The sequence below is a fragment of the Xiphophorus maculatus genome, chromosome 7 (assembly GCF_002775205.1).
Source record: "Xiphophorus maculatus strain JP 163 A chromosome 7, X_maculatus-5.0-male, whole genome shotgun sequence".
NCBI lineage: Eukaryota > Metazoa > Chordata > Actinopteri > Cyprinodontiformes > Poeciliidae > Xiphophorus > Xiphophorus maculatus.
This window is the reverse complement of record NC_036449.1, coordinates 988,274-995,146: the sequence shown is the minus strand read 5'-3', so window position 1 is coordinate 995,146 and position 6,873 is coordinate 988,274.

The window sequence follows — 6,873 nt, the reverse complement described above, 5'->3', positions numbered from 1 at the left end:
TTTAAAGTGTCACTGCCATGACAAAACCACTTACATGTCTTAAAAAGATGGAAGACTGTGCTTTCATTCTGTGTACACAAAATTGTTTTAAATAATAAATATTTCCCATAGACTACTATAAATTCCAAGTATAAAATACCAAGAGAAATCAACAACAATAACAAAAAACAAACAAACATGAACCTTCAAGGTGACAAAAAGATGTAAATTGCAGTGAGATAATAAAATGTACCGTAAGTTTGTTTTCTCAGGGCTGAGCCTAAGACTGTCCCAATAATAATCCACTAGGTGTCAGGTAAAATGGTTGGATCGTCCCTCCTGGAACAAGGCACATAGACATAAGTGATTCAGTTTTGAACATTTTTCATACAGTTGAGTACACTTGGAGTTGACATGTAGTTAACAGACTTATAGCCACTATAAGAATAAAAATAAAATTAGCCAATTACATTCACTTTGATTACATTCATTACAAATATTTACACTTTTCAAAAGTAGCAAAAAAAAATAAAGTGTACACATCTTTTTGAACACAGAATTAATTCATAAAAGTGAGTTTCTCCAGGGCAAGAGAACTCAACAACATAGACAAGTGGGTTTTCAGCTGGGTCTAGCAATAGATTTCCAGAAGTTGGCTATTCTGTATTTTGCCTGTACCAAACAATAAATTATGAATTCTTGGTCTGCCTTGCTTAATCAACTTCCAATGGAAAAATTCCTAAAATACATACTTTAGGGCACATGTGTCAAACTCAAGGCCCGCGGGCCACATGTGGCCCACTACGTCATTTTATGTGGCCCTCTCCCCCCCACCACCGTTTTACAGCCCTATTGATTGACTTAAAATAGGTTTTGAGCAAGAATTGACTACAAACTACATCTCTCATAATGGCTTCAGATTCTTACCAGCCAACATTACGGCTTCTCGCCACTAGAGTGCAGCAGAGTCACCTCAAGCTGATTATTAATTTTCCCAGCGAATAAAACTGAAACATCGACAAGCTAACAAGCTAAAGAGCGAAGTTCCGTGACGTTTCAATCGAGGACTTTTACCGTCTCCTGCCCCCTGATTTGATGCCACAGCTTCGACTCCATGCAGCTTGTGTTTTGTCCATGTTTGGAAGCACCTATCTGTGCGAACAGATGTTTTCAATAATGAATTTAAACAAGACCAAGACCAGATCGCGCATTACTGACGAAAACCTACACGCCATTTTGCGGATTTCCACAGAATAGAACTAAAACCAGACATCGACGAACTGACCAGGGGAAAACATTGGTAAGCATGAACAAACCAAATTTAAATAGAATGAATGTAAAACCAAAACTCAGTATACTGGAATATGCATATAGTTTATTGATTTTGCTTGTTTTGTGTTTATTTACACAACACAACACAATGAGGATGTGTGTGAGTTGGTGACAGGGTGAAGAGGATCAGCTTTGTGTTCAAGGACAGGCAACATCACCTCATTGTTTTGTTCTTATGTGACATACATGTTCGTTGTGTAAGAAATAACGAAAAAGTTTTGTGAATGAACACATTGAGAGTTAATATCAAAACTTGTTTTTATTCTTTGTCTGCTTATCTTTAAAGCAGACAAAGATTAATTTTCCCAGGGAATAAAACTGAAACATCAACAAGCTAAAGAGCGAAGTTTAGCTGAGCAGTTTAAAAATACTGAGCATATTTTTAAACTGAGCAGTAATTTTGCATCCATGCAAATGTAATATTTAAAACTTGAATACATAAAATCAGTCATTTAACAATATGAGGTGTTGTTTAATTTATTTTTAACATTGTATTTTAATACATTTATGCTAGGGTTGCCCAAGTCTAGTTTTCCAGACCTATCACTCTGCAACTTTAGATGCATTCTTTCTCTAACACACCTGGATCATAAACTCATTCATAGGCCTCTACAGAACTGAGTTGCTGCTAATGAGGGAAGTCAACTTTTTGTCTGGGGTATGTTTTAGCAGGGGCGCAAAAGTTGCAGTCTGGAGGACTGCACTTGGGCATTCCTGATTTATACCGTCAATGTGGCCCTTTGAGGGTGGCCAATATGCTGAAGTGGCCCTTGGTGAAATTGAGTTTGACACCCCTGCTTTAAGGCATGGATTCAGTTTAGTACCTATGATGTGTGGAATTTTATCTAAAACTTTGTATTGGATTCATTTAAATTGAGTGTTAATAGATTGTTTCAGACAGGCCCTCTGCCATTCCTCTATTGATATATTGCAATTCAAATCTTCATTGCCATTCTTTTGTTTTCTGAGAATGTTTGGGAACTGACTTTAATGATATTGTCATAAGCGGGATAATAGGCCCTTCTTCAAATGATAATTTATTGCCCAGTCTTCCAACAAGGGAGAGTAAGTAGTGTTAGAGACTTTTGACCTAAAACAAATTTCCGATTTGAAGAGACTTAAACAAATATTTAGTTGGAATGTCAAATTTCCATTTCAAATCATCAAAACTCATCACAATGTTTTTATCAAATAAATCTGAGACTTTGCATAGACCTTTAGCATGCCATGTTGTAAAACCCATGTCTGTCCTACCTGGTTAAAATGTCATACTGCCCCAAATGGGGGGAAATTGGGATAGTGTTGGTACTTCATTTTTGAATTTATGTACATCAAACCTTACTCAAACAGTATTTTTAACAAACAGGTTTAAAGTGTTTTTTAATTATTTTTAGTATTTCCTTGACTATAGGTATGCATGTAGGGATAAGGGCATTGTATTCATATTTTTATCTGCAGTTTTGGCAGAAGAAGCTAGATGGAGTGATGAAGAAGTATTCCCTGACTCAGCTCCTTCAGCCTAGCCAGCAGCAATTAGAAAACACCTGGTGGACTGTGCGTCTGCTGAGCTCATTATACTTCTTAGTGGAACTTTCAAGTCATTTGTTATAGGGTTTATTGTGAAGAAATGTTGTGATGGCTTCCTAAAGGCAAAGTTTCATAAAGAGCAGGAGTTTTTAAAGACAGAGACCCAATTTCAAGGCATTAAATTCTGATGTCACATTTCTTTGAAGTTGTATTTGATATGTAGCATTTCTATAACAACTGAAGGTAAAATAGTTTATTGATTGTTATATAAAATGGCATCATGTCCAGGTTAATATAGTCTCATTAAAAATAAGCCTTTCCATAGAAACTAGCTATAAAATGTATAAATAGGAAATAAATAAATAGAGAATAAATAGGTCCTAAAATAGTTAAAAATATAAAAAGTAATAATTACAAACATTAAGAATGCTGTATTTCATGTTATGATATTTTATTTGGTTAAAAATTTGTATAACAAAGAGTATTATTTTGTCAGCAGCTAAAACCGTCAAGTTGAGTAAAATCTCTTATTCTGAAGGGTCACATTGATGTGTAGCCCATGTGACTTGCTCCAGCCAACCGGGTTGCTACGTTCTCTGGCGCTCAAAGAAGAAGCAAAAAGAGCGAAGAAGAAGGAGAGAGAACGAAGAAGCTAAGAGTTGTGCTGTGAAAGAGAGAGAGATAAGAGAAAATAGACGATTAAAAAGTCTACCTGTTGACTGGAAACCTTTTCCATTCTTCGGAGGAGGAGCCTTCCGCATTTTTTTACTGACTGCGTTCGGAGTGTTATATGTTACTAGGGTGACCATATTTTACTGTGGGAAAACCCGGACAACCTGCAGCGGAGGGGGGGATTGAGGAAACCAGAGCGCCTTGGAGCGGGGAAAACTACATACATTTGCGCTTTCGCACGTTGTTGGCGTACTGACAGCCATCTTCTGATTAAGAACAGGGCTGCCCGCACTGACGCGGCTCAGGGATTACGTGACACGCAGCGCCGTGCGCAGTGCCCTACAATGCACTGTAAGCTATGTAATGTGTTTTGTACGGTGGCCGACAGGTGCAAATGCGCAGCAAAAGAGAAAACATGCAAACAAAAAAAAACACGCGCACAAATTAAATGCGGCAAGCAAAAAGCGAATAAAATGCAGCAAACAAAAAAGAAGACACCCCCGAATGAAATGCAGCAAACAAAAAGAGAGACGCAAACAAAAAAGAAGACACCCCCGAATGAAATGCAGCAAACAAAAAAGAAGACACCCCCGAATGAAATGCAGCAAACAAAAAGTGTTGAAAACGGAAGTGCTCCAGACCACTAGGGGGAGTCAAAGAAAATAGTATTCATTTCTATGGGACCAGATGCAAGATTCAGAGAAAGAAATTTGAAAGAAAGTAAAGGTACGTATTACTATATTTCTTATTTATACGTACCTTTACTTTCTTTCAAATTTCTTTCTCTGAATCTTGCATCTGGTCCCATAGAAATGAATACTATTTTCTTTGACTCCCCCTAGTGGTCTGGAGCACTTCCGTTTTCAACACTTTTTGTTTGCTGCATTTCATTCGGGGGTGTCTTCTTTTTTGTTTGCGTCTCACTTTTTGTTTGCTGCATTTTATTTGCTTTTTGCTTGCCTCATTTAATTTGTGCGCGTGTTTTTTTTTTTGTTTGCATGTTTTCTCTTTTGCTGCGTATTTGCACCTGTCGGCCACCGTAGTTTTGAGGCAGTTGACCAAAATCCCGGACGATTTTTAAATTCCCCCCGGACATCTTTTAATGGTCTGAAAAGTAAGACATGTCCGGGAAAAAGAGGACGTCTGATCACCCTATATGTTACAGAACTGGACTTGGTGAGTTAAAAAGTGTATTTTATTTTCTGTGAAGGATGTATTTGTAAGACAATTTTATTTCATTGAAACGGAAAGCTAAAGTAGCACATTTATGTTGTTTTATGTTCAAAAGCCGTGGAAGTAACATGAGCTGGTGTGGGTGAAGCATGTTTCTTCCACACACACGATGTTCAGCCACCAAATCGGCGAGTATGTTATTTTATTCAGTACAAAGTAAAGCTAAAAGAACTTTTGTTATGCTTTGTTGGTTATCAAACCAGGCCTTTTAAGGTTCTGCTGGAAATTGGACTGGGAAATTCCGAGTCCATTGCTGAGTTGGATTCCGCTAGTGAGAAACAAGATGACGAGCCGTAACCCAGGAGCCCTGTAACCGCTGTCTAGCAGGAGCTACGCCCTCTGCTGGACATTGCAATTCATCCAAACTGGTATGACCTGCCCATGTTTTCCTGCTGAAATAGCACTGGATTCAGAGAAACGGGATTAACCCTTCAGGATCATCAGAAAGATTTAAAGCACAAGTTATTCGGTCTTTTGCTGGATTGTTTTTGTTGTGTTTTATTGTTTTTTCTTTTCTTGAACCACATTCAATATCCATTGTTAGTGTTTAATGTGAAATTGTCTGTTGGTTATAATAGAAACAAGAAATGGTTAAAACAGGAAATTAAGAAACCTTAACTTCTTAAAAGAACTCTAAATAATTAAAATTAGATTTAAAAGATTAAAACAACCAAACTGTAAATTAAATAGATTAACAGTATCAACTTGAACTAACATGGAACTATAAATAGTATCCTTTAATACCCAACATTAGGTTTAAAATTTCAAGCAGGGATAAATACAATATTCTGAAAGAAACAGGGAAACTATTTTGGATTTAATTTTGTGTCATTGTACATCAATTGTTTGTAATGTTGTTGTTTCTTTTCTTTTCAACAAATAATAAGCCGGCAGTTTAAACTTATTTTCTGGTCTGTGGTCATTAATACACCTGCACATTTCTCTACTCCCGTAGCCGAACCTAGCACTGGTCTGATTGTCTGTTCTATAAACTGTAAACATATCGTGAGTGTTACACAAGGAAAATATATAATACTGCATCTTTAAAGTTCATGAATGAATTGTTGAATAATACTTAAGATGAAAGCCTTAAGCATCATTGTTAGCAGGGAGACAATCTGTGATAACCAGACCTTAGACAGACAAAAGTATCCCCTTCAACCTGAACAGTTTTGAGCTCCAGGATGATCCTCTCCCATGAGACATGACTCGGTTAAAGATTTGTTTGCACAGTAAAATGGTTGCTGATGGAGAGGCAAGATGTAAAGCATTAGGTCAATTTGAACTATAATTGTGAAGGAATTATGCTTCAAGACAAAGTAAGACACAAGGTAGTTTCCATTAAATGATTCTGTCACACAGCTTAAGGTGCATTACGGAGAACTAGAGTCACAAAAAGAACGTCAACATGACCTTTAGACAAAAATTTAGTATTTGATTTTGCCTTGTGTAAAGACCTTGAAAATGCTTGAAAATGTGTATCTGTGTTTAGGTGGAAGGTCTTTTGTGTTTTCACCCCACAAAATGCAATTGGTTTTATCCACAAGGGTACAGGGGAATGTAAATGCAACACACTCACACTGACACACACAATTCAAATCAATACTCATCCCCATGCAAACCTTTACTGGACAAGATAGAGGATGGAGGCTGAATGTCCTCAGTCATCTTGCACTCTATGGACACAGTTCCAAAGTAGGTTCATAACTGGATCTGTACTTAAATCAGTCAATTCAGCAAAATGACCATGTTCTGGTTGCCATGTCAATCCCAGTGTAAAATAGCATCATATTTATTTCCACTGAGATGTAATGAAACTGAGATAACCTTGCAAGCATCTCAGTGGAATGACTGACTGGAAATCTAAATGTAGAACACTATAATTAATTTATCACTGTTAATCATTCATGGGTTTACTGAAACACGCAGAGACACAGCAAGCCAAAAGAAATAGAACTGAATAATTAAGGAAAAATATAAAAAAAGAAAAAAAACACTTTTTCCTAGGGGGGAACAAAACAGTGCAAGCAGAATTTGCCCCATTATCTTCTGTATTTTACCCATGAGGGATTTGTAGACTGCGAGGTGTTATGGCTTCCTGTCCCAACAACACCTGGGAATGAATGCAAA